At 42.7% G+C, this 23183-nt stretch overlaps 1 protein-coding gene across 6 annotated transcripts in view; it reads left to right on the forward strand.

Annotated features, from left to right (window-relative positions):
- LOC133465393 (trinucleotide repeat-containing gene 6A protein-like) overlaps positions 1 to 23183 on the forward strand; it is a 68108-nt gene that overhangs the window by 750 nt on the left and 44175 nt on the right. For all 6 annotated transcript variants that reach the window (XM_061748149.1, XM_061748147.1, XM_061748148.1 and 3 more), the window contains exon 2: positions 917 to 966. The gene's annotated coding sequence lies outside the window, so the exon portion shown is untranslated. The remainder of the gene's footprint in view (positions 1 to 916; positions 967 to 23183) is intronic.

Below are 23183 nucleotides of genomic sequence, written 5' to 3' on the forward strand. Positions count from 1 at the left end.
TACTGTTAGCGTTAGCCCCAATGCTAATTTAACGACGCATATTGTCGGCGGTCGTGCAAACCGTGTGCCCGGCTTTCACATTAGCTTCCGAAAGTATTTACGTGTGATTGGTTGTGGTTTTGTATACTTGCTTTCCAATGCGGTGCAGTGCAAATGTAATTTGGCGAGGGGATAGTTGTGCAGTTTCGTTTTAGATCGAGAGCGATTATAACACCCTCTGTCGGCAAAGGGGCACCCATCAGCTGGTTCGTAACAGTAAACACTACACTATATCGCATTGCTTTTGCGCTGGTATACTTAAGACTTTATCAAGCAGGTCAGACGAGGTCGCGGCACATAATACGTTTTGGCGCAGACTCTCGAAAAGGCTTTTGTTAGGGTTTGTCGCGCTGGAAAAATACCAGTCGAGTCGAGAGGAGCCATGTTGGTTAAAGCTGCGAGTGGGCCAACAAACAGCTGAGGAGATAATGGCCGATCAGGACCTGAGCTGCAAGTCTGACCTAAACGCACTCGCTCGCTCTTGCCTTTCTCTTGCTGCACTACCCAGACACTCACACACACGCGGCTCTTTGGGCCTGAACATAAAAGACAGTGGCTTGCTTCGGTTTTCTTCCTGTTGTGTAGAGCAACTTGTTTTCCAGCATATTTGGCATTGTTAACAGACTGTAATTACTAATAATTGCGGACGAGTGTCAGTTTTGTTTTGGGCCGTTTGTCTTTCATCATTCTCAGTCAACACCCATTGCAAGACAATACAATCTTGGTGGTTGTATTAAGATTAGCTCTGCCTGATGATAAGCTCAAGCACTCCAGCGACCCTTGTGAGGATAGGCGGCTCAGAAAATGGATGGATGGACATGCAAACATTTTGAGATATTCACCCTCTTATTTGTGTTTGTATTTTGTTTTTGTATAGATTCGGAATTGGAAGCTTTTGTCACCAAAGAAACTGAAGCATCTTAACAGGTGTGTGAGTAACCATGAGCACATATATATACATACATGCATACAGTGGTGGTTGGTAAGGCCCAGCGAGGCCTTCTGTGCTGGCCTAAACCCGATCGGAAGCACTGACCTAAGTTTACAGTCTAAATTCTATAACAGTGAGTGACATAGAGTTTTTCGACATGTGAGCCGTCGTTTGACCATTGATTTATTTTGGTTTGTAAGCAAAAATTTGAGATAAAAGCGCTGTATGGTGGCAATGAACTCAACTCACTTTACAACGAGCAGCAGTTAGCCAGATTTGGCAAACAATTCTTCAAAAAAGAGTCTCCAAGCTGTTTAATGCCACTTCCAGCTCATGTTTACTGTCAAACTAAACATAAAACAAGGATAATTATAACTTTGTGCGTTTAAAAAAAAATGCATTATTCGTGCACTCACTGCAGTAGTCTCGCCACTCTGCAAATCTGTTGTTGACCAGTACTGGCCACTCATGTGCTTGAGAAGTATTTGCACCATTTTCACAATTGACACTGTTCCAGATTATCACACTACTAGTCACTTTAAACTGCTTAAATTTCTTCAAGTCTGCGCCATTTGCATAATGTGCACTGTACTATTGCTCTTTTATTCATTTCAAAGTGCTCTAAATTGCGAGAGGACCCTGCATCATTTGCACAATTCTCAAAAAAAAAAAAGAAAATTATTGGCATTACCACATTACTGGTAACCTTTCATTGCTCAGTGACTCTCCGTACTGTGATTTATGTTTTTATGTCGCAAAAGTATTTTCTGTCTGTTGTCGTACTAGAGCAGCTCCAACTACCGGAGACAAATTCCTTGTGTTTTTGACATACTTGGCAAATAAAAATGATTCTGTTAACTTTTAAAGTTTGCTATCTTAATGTTAACACAATGTAAAATGCCATAGACGGGCTAACAAATAGCATCTATGTGGCGATGTTATAACGCTTTAAGCAACGGATATTTGAACACAAACGGTGCAGTAACACGTAGTTAGCCTGGGTGATTATGGTAAAAACATGTTTTGATTGATATTTAAATCACGAGTAATAGTCAATTAATTAATCATTGACTTCAAAACTTAGTATTTATTCAACTACCAAAAGTCATCTTTAAACATAACTTAAAAAAAACAAAAATAAAATGTTAAAAAGTAACAACCAACCCACGCACACACATTCTTCCGCCGGTTGGTGACTCGAACCCATGGTGGCAAGCGATGATCTTAATCTCTTTGCTGCGCCACATTCTACATATGTTTATTAATATTTGTTATTATCCACATTCATTAACGGTGAAGGGATTTTGGGCGGTTGCTCTTTTTTTCACAGATAGTATATTGTCCACAGCCACAAAGGTTCCCCATTTGTGGCATACCAAAGACAATTTTCAGGGTCCAAACACAAGGGTGGATGGAGGCCTCTTGCTATGCATAGTCTTCTGATTCTGAAAAATCACCTTTTGGGGTCTCCGATATACCTGAAAACCCAATTTTGCAAGTGCATTTCCTGATGAAAATAAATTTCTTTTAAGGGTTCGAAACACAACCCTCTAAAACTAATCCAGAAACGCCCCGCCTGAAAGTTAGGGAAGAAAGTTTGCCCCTGATACCAGTTCCACTGATCAAGTCTTTCATAACAGGACATATAAAAATGTCTCGCCAACCCATGCCCAAAAGTGATAGGAAGTCAACAATTTAGTTTGAAGCAGCCATTTTGGGGGGAATTCCATGACTCCCAGAGGATCTCCGACTAGATAATTCGCCCAAGTGAATCTTAATTAGAGGCAGGTATGCGAGAAAAATGGACAACGCTAAATTGTAAAATCTTTTTTCCTCTACCATCTAATGTGGGTGTAGCATGATGAGTTTGATTTATCATTTTGATGATTCCTCAAAGGGGTTCATTGCTGCTTGCAAACACCTACAAATCAGATTTGTAGCTGTTTGTGTGCACTAACATGGGGGGGGGGGGGGGGGGCAGTGGATGGGCAGCTGACGCTTATGCAAGCACATGCAGTTCCGTTTGAATTGAATTGTAGGGTCTGGTTTGGTCTCGGCTGGATTGTGCTGAGTAAGCTTTGCTGTTTTAAATCGCTCAATGAGAAGCCAACGTCCTGATGTTTTGTGTGTGCGTGCAGAGATGTTTGTGTTGAGCTCATTGTCTCTGTACACCTTGTCCACATGGAGCCACACAGAGGAGCTTGAAAAGGGCAGCTACTATATTACCTGCATGTGCAATTTCCCGAACGAGATGTTTTTAATCTGAATGTGCATCAACCCACTAGAGCTAGTCGGTTCTTTGTTGTTGCTAATGTTGTGAAATGTTAAAGTGCAAGTCAAACGCAGTCTGGGAATTTGATCAAGTTCTGATTTGCTTGGATTTCTTAAATAAAAAAAAAAAGGAAAGGTTATCTAATCAATAAAATTTCAAGATTCTTTGACATTGATTAAATTCTTTCAATCTTATACATTTTTACAGTTATTTAACAGTCGCACAATTGTCAAAATCAATTCATCCAACATGCACGCAATGAGAAACACTTGCAGTAACAAAGTAGAAGTCAGTCAAATATTTTTATTATAGCTTGTTTTTCACAGAGTTTGAATATATGCCATAGAGTATTGTTATAGTGGCTGTTTGTATGCATTTATACAGTGTTTGTGTACCAATATTTATTATTTTAAGAGATGTGCGGTGAGTTTGATGCTAAATTTCATTAACTCGTCAATGGCGGTTTTCATTCATTGGTTGTTAGCTCTTTAGGTAATGATTTTTGTGAATAAAAATGAAGACAGAAATTAAGTATGTGATGTATTTGAACATTCAATATGTGTAATTCCTTTATGCGAGTTTAGTTTTATAGTGAGTTTCAACTGGAGTGTCAATGAGCAACTTTAAGCAACATTCACTCTTACTCCTTGCAACTATGTTAACACCATAGCAACCTGTTGTTGTGATCACGTGGCTTCTGCATGCTGTCGGGCACTGCTGGACAGAAGTGCTGGAGTGGAGCATGGAATGGACTGCTTGTACGAGAGTGGTAAAATCGGAGCTTTTAGATCCAGTCCGATCCAAACTTTTTTATTTTTTATTTTTTTATTATAAATAAAAATGACATCGGGCGGGACACCCATACCATCCAGCAGTGAATTAGTTTTGGACTTAATGGTAATTGAGGTAACACTTATTTGCATCTACAAAACGAGTGTGAACTTTCTCTTTCATAAATGTATTTACAAGACAATCACAACCAATCACAAGGCTTCATGGCTGTCCTACAGTACTTCTCCTACTGTATCACCATTTTGAACAGTACCGTAATTAAAGTAGTGCGTTCGGTTATTATAAGAGTTGATGAGATAGTGTATTACATGCAAATGTAATTCTTCTCATAGTCGGTGGTATTTTCAATTGAATCATATTCTTTATGAATGATGATGGTTGGAAAATGTTGAATGGAAGTGACTATTGTTGACTTTACTCTCGCTATTGAGTTGCTAAATTGTCCGACTTGTTGATCTCGTCAATGCTTGCTATATCTTTTTGCACAATTGTCAAAAAAAATAAATAAATAATGTACCGGCATTACCAGATAACTAGCAACCCTTTACTGCTCAGTGACTGTTTTTTTGTCAATGTCTTTGTCTCCAAAGTGTTCTCTGTCAATTGACTGTCTGTTGTTGTACTAGAGCGGCTCCAACTACCGGAGACAAATTCCTTGTGTGTTTTTGGACATACTTGGCAAATAAAGATGATTCTGATATGCATTCAAATTTGCATATGTGACCTGCATATTTTGAATTTAATGCTGCACATCTTAAAATTCCTTTGGTGTTGCAACAGAGCTGCTTTGCTCGCTGACCGTTGCCTCCTGCATGCAGTAAAACCACACCTAATCGGGTTACAAGACTTCAGCAAGTGAGCGTTTAAATGTTGTTGCCTTGTGCAAGTTCGGGCCAGATTATAAATCTCTGTAGCCCCCCCCAAGTAGTTTACTTGGCAGTAGGGATGAACCGATACCGCTTGTTTTTCATTACATATTAACTGCACTGGAACCTACGGAGCCCCAGGCATGACGTAAAAAAATAAAATAAAATAAAATAAATACTGGTTCGTGCGCACAAGTTACTAGTTACTGCGTGCGCACGAAGAAGCCGTGGCACTGGACTGGAGGATAACCAAATCGAGCACACTTTTACAGACTTGTTACAAACGACGGAGCCGGAACTGCAAGACACATGCGATGACTTCAGAGTAAGTTTATTTTCTTATCATGTTCTAGTCAGTATCTTATTATTCTATTATTAGTTAAGCAGTTATTTGATTGGGTCTATGTTTGCTACTTTGTTACAGCGAGTAGTAGACTACGCTTTGTTTGTCGGAACTGCAACTCTGCCTCGACTTTCAACTTCGAAAGATGATGTGCTCGATTTCCTTACCCTCCTGTCCAGTATGGTCTTCGTGCATACCCTGTAACTATTTCGTGAGCACAAACAACTACTTCGTACATATAGAATAACTATTTCGTGCGCACGATGTGGTACTTCGTGCCCAACGCTGGACCGTGGGCAGCTATTTGAAGCCACTGGAAGGCTGGCGTAGGGCGGCGGACTTGACTGGAGGAGTCCGGTTCGTCGCTGCCACCCAACTTGCAGTGCGTAGGTGCTCACGGCAAAGACACTGTAGTGTAAATAACACTTGAGGGAAAAATATTTTTTGGGTTGTAGGCATAGCTTGATGGCCAAGTGCATGCTGTGGTGGTATAAATGGCCCAAGTTATCGCAAATAAGTGCCCTTATTCCAGTGCAATTGCAACTGCATGAAATAAGGGCGCTTGGTACTTATATAGTGGGGGAGGGACAACTCATGCCAGAGACCTGCTTGCGTACACTGGCCTTGTTTTAGCCCTGTCCAAAAAATCCGGTCAACTGAGAGAGTTTAAAAGATTTTAATGCAATATCTCAGCAGTTCAGTACCAAATTGTTCTGTCTATGCACATTTTCAGCAGTTATCTTCAAACATTTTAATGTATTTAGAAAAAAACCCCAAAGAGTTTACTGGGTCTTTAAACACTCTTACACTAGACCAGTGGTGGGCAAACTACGGCCCGCGGGCCACATCCGGCCTGCCAAAGATTGGTACAGAATCGCCCATATCATATCAAAATCATGACTCAATTCATTTGACCTTGTCCTGTAATGCCCAGTGGTTCCACCAGCTTGTCCTGTAATGCCCAGTGGTTCCACCGGGTTGTCCTGTAATGCCCAGTGGTTCCACCAGCTTGTCCTGTAATGCCCAGTGGTTCCACCAGGTAGCGCAGTAGGTACAGTGATACGTTGACTTGACTTTGGCTGTTCTGTTTTACTCTGCTACGGCTCTGAGCCCTTCTTCAACCAGGAGTGGGCCAAGGGAAAAACAAGTTGACTGTGAGTGCTGAGCAGTGATTCCCGTAACGCGTTACTCCCAAACTTTGCTATTTTGGGCAACAAGCAAAGTAATGCATTACGTTCCCCAGGAGAGTAACGAAACGGAAGTTACTTTTGAGTCATTGTTTCTCACCAAGTCGTGATTTGTCACTGGTGACTCGAAAGCTCACACTCCAGCCATTCAATAGCATTTGACTGTTCACAAAGTCATTAATTGGAGACTCTAAATTGCCCGTAGGCATGACTGTGAGTGCGAATGGTTGTTTGTTCCTATGTGCCCTGCGATTGGCTGGCAACCAGTTCAGGGTGTACGCCGCCTCCTGCCCAATGACAGCTGGGATAGGCTCCAGCACGCCCGCGACCCTAGTGAGGAGAAGCGGCTCAGAAAATGGATGGATGGATGTTCACAAAGTCTGCTGTTTTCTTAATAAGGGGAAGAAAGGGATTGGGAGGTGATTGATGAGTCTACAATGCACAGTGACGGTGCAATACCATAAAAGTGCAAAGAAATGCATGATTTCACTATCGCCACACTATGTTTGTTGTTTTCCTTTGTAAAAAGTATTTGATTGTTGTTACTTTTTTATTTACGCATAAATAATAGTGTTACTGGCGTGCTAAGTGCGCAATGCATTGTGGGTCATACCCAAGTGTGCGGTCATAAATCGGTCATGGAGGTTAAGGACTGTCTCACTGAAGGACTTACAATACTTATATTAAATATTTACAATGAAAAGGGAGAACTTTCAACTCAATTGTAGTCCGGACTTTGAGCTGGTTTGACGCGCTGCTCAGCTGACGTCACGTAAGTAAGTGCTTCCCCCCCTGTCAATCACCCACAGCTTTGCTAGTTAAACAGTAGCGTAATCTTGTCACCTTTTCTCTCTCCTTGCATCTAAATTACAATGGTGGCAGCAATGGTGTGAGTGTTTGTATGCCCCCAATATCAAACCGCAACTCACGTTTACGTACACGCACATACAATTGCCTTGATAGACCGCAGTTGGCATCCATCTATCAGTTAAGAGTCTTGAGAGAAGTGTACTGAGAATAGTATGCTTACTTACTGTACTGTGTTGTCATGTCAATTCTGCACTGAGTTGCTGATTTAACAATAATATTTAAGTTATTAGTTCATGTAACTAACTTGTGTGACGTACATTACCAACTAATGGGTACAGTTAAGCTAATGCCTTTTTTCTTCTTTTTTTGGTACTGTGGATAAGTGATATTCATGCCACTTGGCAGCTGCTGAAAGTAACTAACTTGGTTACTTTTGAAATCAAGTAATCAGTAAAGTAACTAAGTTACTTTTTCAAGGTAACTGTGGCAACAGTGGTGCTGAGTGTTTAATATAGAATGGACTATTAAATACTTTTTCACTGAAGTCCGGTCAGTCTGTCTAATTTGTTAAGAAACCATTGTGGTTTTAGAGGAATATACAACCCCAATTCCAATGAAGTTGGGATGTTGTGTTAAACAAATAAAAATAGAATACAATGATTTGAAAATCATGTTCAACCTATATTGAATTGAATACACTACAAAGACAAGATATTTAATGTTTAAACTGATAAACTTTGTTTTTAGCAACTAATCATTAACTTAGAATTTTATGGCTGCAACATGTTCCAAAAAAGCTGGGACAGGTGGCAACAAAGACTGAGAAAGTTGAGGAATGCTCATCAAACACCTGTTTGGAACATCCCACAGGTGAACAGGCCAATTGGGAACAGGTGGGTGCCATGATTGGGTATAAAATGAGCTGCCCTGAATTGCTCAGTCATTCACAAGCAAAGATGGGGCGAGGTTCACCTCTTTGTGAACAAGTGCGTGAGAAAATAGTCGAACAGTTTAAGGCCAATGTTCCTCAATGTACAATTGCAAGGAATTTAGGGATTTCATCATCTACGGTCCATAATATCAAAAGGTTCAGATAATCTGGAGAAATTACTGCATGTAAGCCGGAAGGCCGAAAACCAACATTGAAAGCCCGTGACCTTCAATCCCTCAGGCGGCACTGCATCAAAAACTGACATCAATGTGTAAAGGATATCACCACATGGGCTTAGGAACACATCAGAAAACCAATGTCAGTGAATACAGTTCGGCGCTACATTCGTAAGAGCAACTTGAAACTCTACTATGCAAACCAAAAGCCATTTATCAACAACACCCAGAAAAGCCACCGGCTTCTCTGGGCCCGAGCTCATCTAAGATGGACTGATGAAAAGTGTTCTGTGGTCCGATGAGTCCACATTTCAAATTGTTTTTGGAAATTGTGGATGTCTTGTCCTCCGGGCCAAAGAGGAAAAGAACCATCCGTACTGTTATGGACACAAAGTTCAAAAGCCAGCATCTGTGACTGTATGGGGCTGTGTTAGTGCCAATGGCATGGGTAATTTACACATCTGTGAAGGCACCATTAATGCTGAAAGGTACATACTACGTGGCTTCGTAGTAAAAGAGTGCGGGTACTGGACTGGCCTGCCTGCAGTCCAGCTCTGTCTCCCATTGAAAATGTGCGGCGCATTATGAAGGGTAAAATACGATAACGGAGACCCCGGACTGTTGAACAGCTGAAGCTGTACATCAAGCAAGAATGGGAAAGAATTCCACCTACAAAGCTTGTGATGTAACACAGTGGTAAACATGACCCAGCTTTTTGGGAACGTGTTGCAGCCATAAAATTCCAAGTTAATGATTTGCTAAAAATAATAGTTTTATAAATTTTAACATTAAATATTTTTTCTTTGTAGTGTATACAATTAAATATAGGTTGAACACGATTTGCAAATCATTGTATTCTGTTTTTGTTTAACACAACGTCCAACTTCATTGGAATTGGGGTTGTAACATCAACTGTCACTTTTCTACCAAGCATGCTAATTATGCTAGCAGCCAATCAGCGCAGGAATTGATGGCTACGGTTCAGCGGTTAAAATCAAGCTTGCAGGCACAGGAAAACACCTTTATCTGACAAACTACCATCCATGATTCAGTCACACAAGACCCTGAAACAGCGCCATGGGAGCTGCAGATGGAACTGATTGATCTCCAATGTGACAGTCTTAAAAGAGAAGTTCAACTCTCAAACTGGATAAGTTTTATGCTTCATTAAGCGTAGACAAATTTCCAAAAATCCAGAAGATGGCACAGAGGATGCTGGTGGTGTTTTGGCTCTACGTATGTGTGTGAACAGACCTTTTAGTGTGAGAAACACCAACAAAACATCCTACAGATACCAGTGATGAACACCTCAGATGTGTTCTGAGAATTCCCACAACAAAACTAACACCAGAATTTTATGCACTGGCAAAAAAGGTGATCAACAAAACAACATTGTTCCCATTAAAAGTAAATCTAAGTATTAACAATACAATGTCTTTTAGTTTGTTTGTTTATTTTTTATATCTACGCATCTGGTCCTGGCTTGCCCCGCATGTCAAATTTTAAGTGGCTCCTGAGCCCAAAAGTTTGCCCACCTCTACACTAGACAAAAGTACTTGGACATCGTAGACTAAATTTTATATTGAGATTAAATATCTGCGGAATAAATCATACCACAGTCAAAACTGTTGCCATCAGTCTTTAAGTGTACAGGGTGTGTTTTTTGGCAGATTGCACAGTTCTCCTCTTGCAAGCAGTAAATGTTATCTTTTCCAACCAAAAGTGCTACGTCAGTATGACCTTAAACAACCCAACTGAGTGGTGACAAGACTGGTGGGAAACCCAGTATATCACCCATACAACGCCTCCTCTCGAGATAAGATAATTTACTTCATCCCTTTGAGTGATGGCATTACTGAGAAATGGGTTCCAGTGTTAAGCCGCTATGAGAACATACTGATGCAAATTATATTGTGTGCTGCATGCAAATTAGCCACGCGACCACCGGCTTTTGTTCTTCCAGCAGGGAGAAATCTTTGAGTGTTTCTAGGCAGCCTTTGATGTCTATGGGTCATGTTTGGGTGCACAGCTTGCATTTGGTATGAGGATTAACACTTCCTCCAGGCTACAAATAGAATCAATAGATGATCCCCTTTTAAACTTGACTTCATTGCATGACTCAATGCCGTCCGCAAAAACATACGCCTACGTTTTACGACTGAGGAAGTCTTACAGCATGAGATGTCTTGATTTCTACCAAGTCGTAAACCCAAAATAGTCCATAATTGCGTGTACTATCGTTAATAGCTTTTGTCAGCAGGTGTTGTCAGACACAAATGTCACTGTCTTGTGGATATTGCTTGTTGTGGCAGACTCGGCATTTTTATTTATTTATTTGTTGGGTTGGGGGGGATTAATACATTCCCCTCCAAAATTATTGGAACGGCAAGGTCAATTCCATTGTTTTTGTTGAATACTCTAGACATTGGGGTTTCAGATCAAAAGATAAGTATGAGACAAAAGTTCAGAATTCCAGCTTTAATTTCATATTTACATGTTAAACAACTCAGGACAGAGCACCTTTTTGTTTGAAGCTACCCACTTTTCAAGTGAGCAAAAGTATTGGAACAGACATTAACACATTCACTGCCATTGATGGCTTTAGAAGTCAAATATCCATGTTAACTGGGAAGGCTGGCAGTGATGAGTTAAATTAACTTAAAGTGAATAACATTTATCCAAGATGGCGCCTACCAGTGTGGTCGCCTCGGTAATGCGCTCTCTAGTATTGTTTTTGTGTTTTTCGCCCGTCTTTGGATATCTTACACAAGGGGAGACCTGCTAACCATCAAGGAGGCTACTCCCGACTTTCTGTCACCAACTTTCGCAAATCTGCTCAGTTTTTTCCCCGAGTTACTCACCGCAGCGGCGTCCGCGGTTTTCGGCGCTTGGAGACGGAAGCGGCGCCACAGAGGGAAACGGGCCGGCATTCAGGTGAAACTCCGCAAGAGAGGACACAGATTGGCGTTCCCGTCGATCCACCTCGCGAATGTACGCTCCCTACCCAACAAAATGGACGAGCTTCATCTTCTGTTAAAGACCAGTAAAGACTTCGGACGTTCCGCGGCCATGTGCTTCACGGAGACCTGGCTTTGCGACGCTGTACCCGATGGCGCCGTTATGCTTCCCGGTTTCCACATTCATCAGCGGACCGCGACATGGAATCATCGGGGAAAACAAAGGGCGGCGGGATATGCTTCTATATCAACGAAAAATGGTGTACGGACGTCACGGTGCTCAGCACACACTGCAGCCTGAATTTGGAGTCGCTATTTTTAAACTGTAAACCATTCTACTCGCCACGTGAGTTCGCATCATTCATCCTGACTGCAGCCTACATCCCGCCTCAAGCTAACACGAACGCCGCACTACGAACGCCGCACTGCTAACGCTCGCCGAACAAGTCAACGAAATTGGAAAAAAAACACCCGGACTCACCCCTCATTATTCTCGGGGACTTTAACAAAGCTAAACTCAACCACAAACTCCCTAAATACAAGCAGCACATCGACTGTCCTACCAGGGAAAATAATACTTTTGACCACTGCTACACTACGGTAAAAAACGCATACCGTGCTATTCCTCGTGCAGCCCTGGGCTCGTCTGATCACTGCTTAATTCACTTAATACCGACGTACAGGCAAGAACTTAAATGCGCGAAGCCTACAGTGAAAAAGTGGACAAATGAAGCCAAGATGGAACTTCAAAGCTGTTTAGACTGCACAGACTGGAGTGTCTTTGAAAATTCAGCTGGCAGCCTGGATGAATATACGGACACTGTCACATCCTATATCAGTTTCTGTGAAGAGGTTTGTGTACCAACAAAATCTTTTCGCACATTCAACAACAACAAGCCGTGGTTCACTGCTAAACTTAAGCAGCTTCGCCAAGCTAAGGAGGACGCATATCAGAGCGGGGACAGGGCCCTGTATAATCGAGCTAGAAACCAGCTGACTAAAGAAATTAACATTGCAAAAAGAAACTATGCAGCAAAGTTGGAAAAACAGTTTCGCGCAAACGACTCTAAATCAGTCTGGCATGCATTCCAATCGCTGACTAATTACAAGCGACGATCCCCCCAAGCTGAGAACAATAGCACACTAGCCAACGACTTGAATACCTTCTACTGCAGATTTGAAAAGGACACTTTCACACCACACACCCACCCGGCCGCACCCGCGACCACAATCACACACCTGACTTCTGCGTTAACCATTCATGAACAGGATGCGAGACACATCTTCAAACAACAAAAGATTAACAAAGCGGCAGGCCCGGACCATGTGTCCCCATCCTGCCTCAAAGTCTGCGCGGACCAGCTCGCTCCAATCTTCACTCAGATCTTCAATAGATCTCTGGAACTGTGCGAAGTTCCATCCTGTTTCAAACGCTCCACCATCATTCCAGTCCCCAAGAAACCTGCAATCTCGGGTCTGAATGACTACAGGCCTGTCGCTTTGACATCTGTGGTCATGAAGTCCTTTGAACGTCTCGTGCTGGACCACCTCAAGAGTGTCACAGGTCCCCTGCTGGACCCCCTGCAGTTTGCCTACCAAGCGAACAGGTCTGCGGATGATGCAGTCAACATGGGACTGCACTTCATCCAAGAACACCTCGACAGTGCAGGGACCTACGCGAGGATCCTGTTCGTGGACTTCAGCTCAGCGTTCAACACCATCATCCCTGAACTCCTTTCATCCAAGCTTCTCCAGCTCAGCGTCTCACCTGCCATCTGCCAGTGGATTTACAGCTTTCTGATGGGCAGGACACAGCAGGTCAGGCTGGGGGAGGCCACCTCATCCACACGCAGCATCAGCACTGGGGCGCCCCAAGGTTGTGTCCTCTCTCCGCTGCTCTTCTCTCTCTACACGAACGACTGCACCTCAGCGAACCCGACGGTCAAACTCCTGAAGTTTGCAGATGACACCACTGTCATCGGCCTCATCAAGGACGGTGACGAGTCTGCATATCGACAGGAAGTGGAGCGGCTGGAGCTGTGGTGCGGCCGACACAACCTGGAGCTGAACACGCTCAAGACTGTAGAGATGATCGTGGACTTCAGGAGGCATCCTTCGCCACAGCTGCCCCTCACGTTGTCCAGCCGCCTTGTGTCAACCGTCGAGACCTTCAAGTTCCTGGGAATTACAATCTCTCAGGACCTGAAGTGGGCGACTAACATCAACTCCGTCCTCAAAATGGCCTAGCAGAGGATGTACTTCCTGCGGCTTCTGAGAAAGCACGGCCTGCCACCGGAGCTGCTGAGACAGTTCTACACAGCGGTAGTCGAATCAGTCCTGTGTTATTCCATCACAGTCTGGTTTGGTGCTGCTACAAAAAAGGACAAACTCCGACTGCAACGGACAATCAAAACTGCTGAAAGGATTGTCGGTACCCCCCTACCCACCATTGAGGACTTGCACGCCAGAACTAAGACAAGGGCGTGCAAAATCCTCTCGGACCCTCCGCATCCCGGTCTTCCAGCTCCTTCCCTCAGGTAGGCGCTACCGATCAATGCAAACTTGAACTAGTAGACATTCCAACAGCTTCTTCCCTCTTGCGATCAACTTCTTAAACACCTAACCTATAATTCCATTACAACAAGCTGGTTCGTTGTCACATTTCTGTGGGGCCAATTATGTATTACTCGTGCACTCACTGTAGTTGTCTCGCCATGCTGCACTATTTGCATATACTGGCCACTCATGCCAGAGTAGCATCTGCTCCATTGCACACTGTTTGAGGAGTATCTGTAACATTTGCACAACCAACATTGTCCCAGATTATCGCACTACTCTAGCACTTCTAAGTGCTAGAGGACTCTGCATCTTTTTGCACCATTGTTTTTTGTCAATGTCTCTGTCTCCAAAGTGTTCTGTAAATTGACTGTCTGTTGTACTAGAGCGGCTCCAACTACCGTAGACAAATTCCTTGTGTGTTTTGGACATACTTGGCAAATAAAGATGATTCTGATTTAATATTTGGTGACATAACCCTTACTTGGAATAACGACATCAAACCTGCGACCCATTGACTTCACCAGACTGTTGCATTCTAAATTTGAAATGCTTTTCCAGGTCTTTACTGCAGACTCTTTCAGTTCTTGTTTGTTCCTTGGGGTTTCTCTCTTCTGGTGGTAAAATGCATGCTCTATTGGGTTAAGATCTGGTGATTGACTTGGCCAGTCTAAGACTTTCCACTTTTTTCCCCTGATGAAGTCCTTTATTGTGTTGGCAATATGTTTTGGGTAATTGTCTTGTTGCATGATGAAGCTTCTCCTGATTAGTTTGGATGCATATTTCTGTAAATTACCAGACAAAATGGTTTTGTAGACTTCAGAATTCATTCTGTTGCGACAATCATGAGTTACATCAATAAAGACTAATGAGCCCGTTTCAGAAGCAGCCATGCAAGCCCAAGGCACCATGCTTCACAGATGAGCTTGTGTGTTTTGGATCATAAGCAGACCCTTTCTTTGTCCATAATTTGGCCTTTCCATCACTTTGGTAGAAGTTAATCTTGGTCTCATCAGCCCATAAAACATTGTTCCAAAAACTTCTGTGGCCCATATCTGCACATCTTTGCAAAATCCAATCTGGTTTTCCGATTCTTTTTGCTGATGAGCGGATTGCATCTTTTAGCATGGCCTGTATATTTCTTTTGTCGAAGTCTTCAAACAGTGGGCTTGTGATACCTTCACCCCTGCCCTGTGGAGGTTGACTGTCACTCACTTTTGTCTTTGGGTGTTTCTTTACAGCTCTCACAATGTTTCTGTCATCAACTGCTGTTGATACCGTTGGCCGACCAGTTCAATGTCTGTTGCTCAGTACACCAGTAGTTTTTCTTTTTCAGGACATTCCAAATTGTTGTATTGGCTATGCCCAATGTTAGTTCAATAGCTCTGATCGATTTTCCCTCTTCTCTCAGCTTCAAAATGGTTTGCTTTTCTCCTAGAGACAGCTCTCTGGTCTTCATGTTTGCTTAACAGCAAATGCAGTTTTCACAGGTGAAACCCAAAGCCAAACACAAGCGCTATCTGTTTAAGCAATCAATCGAAAAGCCAACACCTGAGCAACTGGAAATATCCATCAGTCACATGTTCCAATTATTTTGGTCACTTGAAGTGGGTTTGATTCAAACAAAAGGTGCTCTGTCCTGAGTTGTTTAACATATCTAAATGTAAATACCATGAAATAAAAGCTGGAATTCTGAACTTTTCTCATGTTTGTTTGATCTGAAACCCAAATGTCTTCCCTATACAACAAAAATAAAGGAATTGACCTTGCCGTTCCAATAATTTTTGGAGGTGACTGTATATCAGTCACAAGTCGATATTAAAAAGTCACGTTTACAAAGCCGTATTTCACCTCATTGTCACAACTGAATTTTATGAAGTGATCTCCCGTGGCTCTCTTCTTCCAGTGTATGCAGATTAAACCACTGGCCAGCTGGAGCTATAGAGCACATTCACAAAGATGAATGAACTTCAGTGTTTATTTGATGAATTATCATATACCATAATTTCTCTTGTATAATGCACATTTTTTCCCCCCCAAAAAAATTGTCAACTTAATAGTGCGCATTATACATAGCTATAGGGGAAATTGGGGAGAAAAAAAACCTTAATTTTATAAATGTATGACTCCATCAAGAGGTCTAAAGTCTTTACAATGGCTTCCAGTCAGCTTTAGAATAGATTTTAAAGTTCTGCTACTGGTCTATAAATCACTAAACTGTTTAAGACCTGAATACATGAATGAAATGCTAATGGAATATAAACCCAGGAGGGCTCTGAGATCAACAGACTCGGGTCAAATAGTGGAGCACAGAGTCCAAAGCAAACATGGTGAAGCAGCATTTAGCTATTATGCTGCGCACAAATGGAATATGTTGCCAACAAGTGACGTCAGCCCCAAGTGTCCATGTTTTTAAGTCCAGGTTAAAAACTCTCCCATGCTTTTTAGAGCATTACCTCTTTTAAATATTTCTTGCACTGTATGACGTTTTAATTGTATTTCTTTTTTTTTCCTCTTTGTTTTAAATGATTATAAGCTGTGTTTTGTCTTTGTTTTTAAATGCTCTTAATCACGTAAAGCACATTGAGTTGTGTATGAAATGCGCTGTATAAATACATTTGCTTTGCTTTGCTTATGAAAAAGCTGTACACTTTCATTACAATATGCTACCGCCACCTAGAGGTTATGAGAGAGGTGTACACTTTCATTCCAATATGATGGGGGTACGTATGACTGCAGTTGTGCTCATGAGTTTACATACCCTGGCAGAATTTGTGCAATACTGTTTTTTTTAATATTTGTGAAATAATTGTTTTTTTTAATGACTGAACAAAGACCATCATTAATTTCGTTACGGTTATGTTTTGTTTAATGATAATGCTTTTCTGAAATGCTTGACAGTTTAATTTTCTTCTTCTTCTTCTTTTCCTTTCGGCTTGTCCCGTTAGGGGTCGCCACAGCGCGTCATTCTTTTCCATGTAAGCCTATCTCCTGCATCCTCCTCTCAAACACCAACTGCCATCATGTCTTCCCTCACGACATCCATCAACCTTCTCTTTGGTCTTCCTCTAGCTCTCTTGCCTGGCAGCTCCATCTTCATCATCCTTCTACCAATATCCTCACTATTTCTCCTCTGGACGTGTCCAAAACATCCAAGTCTGCTCTCTCTAACTTTGTCTCGAAAACCTCGAACCTTGGCTGTCCCTCTGATGAGCTCATTTCTCATTTTATCCAACCTGGTCACTCCGAGAGCGAACCTCAACATCTTCATTTCCGCCACCTCCAGCTCGACTTCCTGTTGTCTCTTCAGTGCCACTGTCTCTAATCCGTACATCGAGGCTGGCCTCACCACTGTTTTATAAACTTTGCCCTTCATCCTAGCAGAGACTCTTCTGTCACATAACACACCTGACACCTTCCTCCACCCATTCCTTCCTGCTTGGACACGTTTCTTCACTTCCTGACCACACTCACTATTGCTCTGGACGGTTGACCCCAAGTATTTAAAGTCCTCCACCCTTGCTATCTCTTCTCCCTGTAGCCTCACTCTCCCCCCACCACCCCTCTCATTCATGCACATATATTCTGTCTTACTTCGGCTAATCTTCATTCCTCTTCTTTCCAGTGCATGCCTCCATCTTTCTAACTGTTCCTCCAGCTGCTCCCTGCTTTAACTGCAGATCACAATGTCATCTGCAAACTTCATGGTCCACGGGGATTCCAGTCTAACCTCATCTGTCAGCCTATCCATCACCACTGCAAAAAGGAAAGGGGCTCAGGGCTGATCCCTGATGCAGTCCCACTTCCACCTTAAATTCGACTGTCACACCTACAGCACACTTCACCGCTGTCCTGCTGCCCTCGTACATGTCCTGTATTATTCTAACATACTTCTGCCACTCCAGACCTCCGCATGCAGTACCACAGTTCCTCTCTGGGTACTCTGTCATAGTCTTTCTCTAGATCTACAAAGACACAATGTAGCTCCTTCTGACCATCTCTGTACTTTTACATCAACATCCTCAAGGCAAATAATGCATCTGTGGTACTCTTTCTAGGCATGAAACCATACTGTTGCTCGCAAATACTCACTTCTGTCCTGAGTCTAGCCTCCTACTCTTTCCCATAACTTCATTGTGTGGCTCATCAACCTTATTCGTCTATAGTTCCCAAAGCTCTGCACATCACCTTTGTTCTTAAAAATGGGCACCAGTACACTTTTCCTCCATTCCTCAGGCATCTTCTCCCGCACTAGAATTCTATTGAACAAGCTGGTCAAAAACTCCACAGCCACCTCTCCTAGATGCTTCCATACCTCCACAGGAATATCATCCATTTTTCATCCTCTTTAATGCCTTTCTAACTTCCCCCTTACTAATCATTGCCACATCCTGGTCCACCACACCTGCCTCTTCTACTCTCCCTTCTCTCTTATTTTCCTCATTCATCAACTCCTCAAAGTATTCTTTCCATCTAGCTAGCACACTCTTGGCACCAGTCAACATATTTCCATCTCTACCCTTAATCACCCTAACCTGCTGCACATCCTTCCCATCGCTATCCCTCTGTCTGGCCAGCCTGTATAGATCATTTACTCCTTCTTTAGTGTCCAACCTGCCATACATGTCATCATATGCCTCTTGTTTGGCCTTTGCCACCTCTACCTTTGCCCTGTGTCGCATCTCAATATATTCCTTTCGCCTCTCCTCGGTCCTCTGTGTCCCACTTCTTAGCTAACCTTTTTCCTTGTATGATTTCCTGTACTGTGGGGTTCCACCACCAAGTCTCCTTCTCTCCTTTCCTGCCAGAAGATACACCAAGTACTTTCCTGCCTGCCTCTCTGATCACCTTGGCTGCAGTGGTCCAGTCTTCTGGGAGCTCCTCCTGTCCACCGAGAGCCTGTCTCACTTCTTCCCGAAAAGCTGCACAACACTCGTCCTGTTTCAGCTTCCACCACATGGTTCTCTTCTCTGCCTTTGTCTTCCTAATCTTCCTCCCCACCACCAGAGTCATTTTACACACCACCATCCTATGCTGTCTAGCCACACTCTCCCCGACCACTACCTTACAGTTGGTAACCTCCTTCAGATTATATCGTCTGCACAAGATGTAATCCACCTGCGTGCTTCTACCTCCGCTCTTGTAGGTCACCCTATGTTCGTGCCTCTTCTGGAAAAAAGTGTTCACTACAGCCATTTGCATCCTTGTTGCAAAGTCTACCACCATCTGTCCCTCCAAGTTCCTTTCCTGGATGCCGTACCTACCCATCACTTCTTCATCACCCCTATTACCTTCACCAACATGTCCATTACAATCTGCACCAATTACGACTCTCTCTGTCTGGGATGCTCAGAACTACTTCGTCTAGCTCCTTCCAGAATTTCTTTCACCTCTAGGTCACATCATACCTGTGGGGCATAGCCACTAACCACATTACACATAACACCCTCAATTTCAAGTTTCAGCCTCATCACTCGATCTGATACTCTTTTCACCTCCAAGACATTCTTAGCCAACTCTTCTTTTAAAATAACCCCGACTCCTTTTCTCTTCCCATCTACACCATGGTAAAAAAATTTAAACCCTGCCCCTAAACTTCTAGCCTTACTGCCTTTCCACCTGGTCACCTGGAAACACAATATATCAACTGTTCTCCTAATCATCATGTCAACCAACTCCTGAGATTTTCCTGTCATTGTCCCAACATTTAAAGTCCCCACATTCAGTTCTAGGCTCTGTGCTTTCCTCTTCGCTTTCTGCCGAAGAACCCGCTTTCCACCTTCTTCTTCTTTGACTTCGACCCACAGTAGCTGAATTTCCAACGGCGCCCTGCAGGTTGACGGCGCCGGTGGCGGACGTTGTTAACCCGGGCCACGACCCATCCGGTATGGAATTCTTTGGATGTACGCTCATATTTGTTTGGCAAAGTTTTAAGCCGGATGCCCTTCCTGACGCAACCCTCTGCATTTATCCGGGCTTGGGACCGGCCTACAGTTTGCACTGACTTGTGCCCCCCATAGGGCTGCATTGCGTGACAGTTTAATTTTAATCCCATTAAAATGAAATTACACATGGTTTGCCTGGCCCTTCATATTTTCTTTAAAGAATTGTACCCATCTTATACAACCCCAATTCCAATGAAGTTGGGATGCTGTGTTAAACAAATAAAAACCGAATACAATGATTTGCAAATCCTGTTCAACCTATATTTAATTGAATACACTACAAAGACAAGATATTTAATGTTCAAACTGATTAGTTTTTTTAGCAAATAATCATTAACTTCGAATTTTATGGCTGCAACACATTCCAAAAAATATGGGACAGGGTCATGTTTACCACTGTTACATCACCTTTTCTTTTAACAAAATTCAATAAACATTTAGGAACTGAGGACACTAATTGTTGAAGCTTTGTGGCTGGAATTCTTTCCCATTCTTGCTTGATGTACAGTTTCAACTGTTCAACAGTCCGGGGTCTGCGTTGTTGTATTTTTTACGCTTCATAATGCGCCACACATTTTCAATTGGAGACAGGTCTGGACTGCAGGCAGGCGAGTCAAGTACCCGCACTCTTTTACTACGAAGCCACGCTGTTGTAGCACGTACAGAATGTGGTTTGGCATTGTCTTGCTGAAATAAGCAGGGGCGTCCATAAAAAAAGACTTTGCTTGGATGGCAGCATATGTTTCTCCAAAACCTGTATGTACCTTTCAGCATTAATGGTGTCTTCACAGATGTGTAAGTTACCCATGCCATTGGCACTCACACAGCCCCATACCATCACAGATGCTGGCTTTTGAACTTGGCGTCCATAACAGTCCGGATGGTTCTTTTCCTCTTTGGCCCGGAGGACACAACATCCGCAATTTCCAAAAACAATTTGAAATGTGGACTTGTCGGACCACAGAACACTTTTCCACTTTGCATCAGTCCATCTTGGATGAGCTCGGGCCCAGAGGAGCCGGTTTCTGGGTTTCTTTGCTTTGCATAGTAGAGTTTCAAGTTGCACTTACGGATGTAGCGCCGAACTGTATTTACTGACATTGGTTTTCTGAAGTGTTCCTGAGCCCATGTGGTGATGTCTGTTTTTGATGCAGTGCCGCCGGAGGGATCGAAGGTCACGGGCATTCAATGTTGGTTTTCAGTCTTGCCGCTTACATGCAGTGATTTCTCCAGATTCTCTGAACCTTTTATATTATGGACCGTAGATGATGAAATCCCTAAATTCCTTGCAATTGTACGTTGAGGAACATTGTCCTTAAACTGTTTGACTATTTTCTCACGCACCTGTTCACAAAGAGGTGAACCTCGCCCCATCTTTGCTTTTAAATGACTGAGAAATTCAGGGAACCTCGTTTTATACCAAATCATTGCATCCACCTGTTCCCAATTAGCCTGTTCACCTGTGGGATTTTCCAAACAGGTGTTTGATGAGCATTCCTAAACTTTCTCAGTCTTTTTGTGCCACCTGTCCCAGCTTTTTTGGAACGTGTTGTAGCCATAAAATTCTAAGTTAATGATTATTTGCCAAAAACAATAGTTTATCAGTTTAAACATTAACTATTTTGTCTTTGTAGTGTATTCAATTCAATATAGGTTGAACATGATTTGCAAATCATTGTATTCTGTTTTTATTTAACACAAGCTCCCAACTTCATTGGAATTGGGGTTGTAAATTCTGCCTGGGTAATCAAACATATGACCACAACTGTGTGTTTTCTCATTTATTAAATAAAAGTAGGGCTGTGAATTTCAAAATAAGAGCAAGTAAATAAAAGTATTATGTGTTAAAATAAAGTGCTTAACTTCAGAATAATTCTTTGGGGAAAAAAAAAAAATTACAGATACTCTGTTTTGATCATATGGGTAGAAGCAAAATCATGCTTTATACATGAGTAGAAGGGTTTTCCAGAATTTTGAGCTCAACTTTGGGTTGATATTATACATGGGTGTGCATTATTCATGAGAAATTCCATTAGTTTTAGAAATCGTCAGCTTATACTCAGTCAGTGGAATTGACGGGCTAGCTAGGGATTTACCTTCAAATATGACTATACACACGCAAACGCCGCAGTAACACATACAGAGAGGTAATATAACAATACTCATGGGCATATATTCTTCCTAATCTGTGAAAAACAAGTTTATTAACCTTATATCGTGAGTTCACTTTTCTACTCTTAACTTTTTTCTATTCCCCAGCCCCCGCTTACATCAAGAGTAGTTCCATGCAAGCATCGCACCACACTGCCTCTAAATGCCTCTTTATACTCCCGTGGCCGACAACGCCCGCATTGCATCACGTGACTGACGAATTGCCCTGGACAGCACCTCTGCGTTGCTTGCCGCGCACCTGACAAAAATAGTTGGCGCGCGTCGAACGTCACGGAGATAATCTCAGAATCATCTTTATTTGCCAAGTATATCCAAAAAAAACACACAAGGAACACTTTTGTGACATAAAGACATTGACAAAAAAAACAGTCACTGAGCATAAAGAGTTGCTAGTTGTCTGGTAATGCCGGTACATTTTTTTTGGGGCAATTGTGCAAAAGATGCAGTGTCGTCCCGCACTTAGAGCAGTTCGGATGACTAATATTGCAATAGTCCGGTGCAATGACCATTGTGCAAAGGGCGCCGAGACTTCAAGGAGTGTATGCGGTTTAAAGTGATGAGTAGTGCGATAATCTGGTACAATGTTGATTGTGCAAATGTTGCAGATACTCCTCAATCAGTGTGCAAATGGAGCAGATGCTACTCTGGCATGAGTGGTCAGTATTGGTCAACAACAGATATGCAAATAGTGCAGCGTGACGAGACTACTACAGTGAGTGCACGAGTAATATATAATTGGCCCCACAGAAATGAAATCTCTCATTATTGGTCCGTTTTAGTCACATGCTGTGATGACGTACCAGCGTGCCCTTGGCTCTACATACCATCTAGGTCGCTGCCTTCTCGATCGATTTTGCAGCATAATTAAACGTATCAGCTGGTCATCTAGGTCCATTTGTTCTGTCGCGGTCGCCATTGTTTGCCATTGCTTTGTTCCTTGTTACTGAAAGGAAAGTAAAAATGGCTACCGGAAATGGCCAAAAAAAATGCAGCGGAAACTCCACCCTGTGATGTCCTATCCAATACCAGCCATAGCGACACCCCTGACTTGGAGGAGAACTGCAGTACACTGTCAAAACAGCGTGCGTGGGTTGCGCGAGTATAAAGACAAACTACGTGAGGGACAGCCGCAGTGACGTCAGCGCGGTCGCCATCCGCACGAGTATAGAGAAGCCTTAAGAGCTAAGCCGCACACAGCAGGAACAG

Source organism: Phyllopteryx taeniolatus, chromosome 16 (genome assembly GCF_024500385.1).
Source record: "Phyllopteryx taeniolatus isolate TA_2022b chromosome 16, UOR_Ptae_1.2, whole genome shotgun sequence".
Taxonomy (NCBI): domain Eukaryota; kingdom Metazoa; phylum Chordata; class Actinopteri; order Syngnathiformes; family Syngnathidae; genus Phyllopteryx; species Phyllopteryx taeniolatus.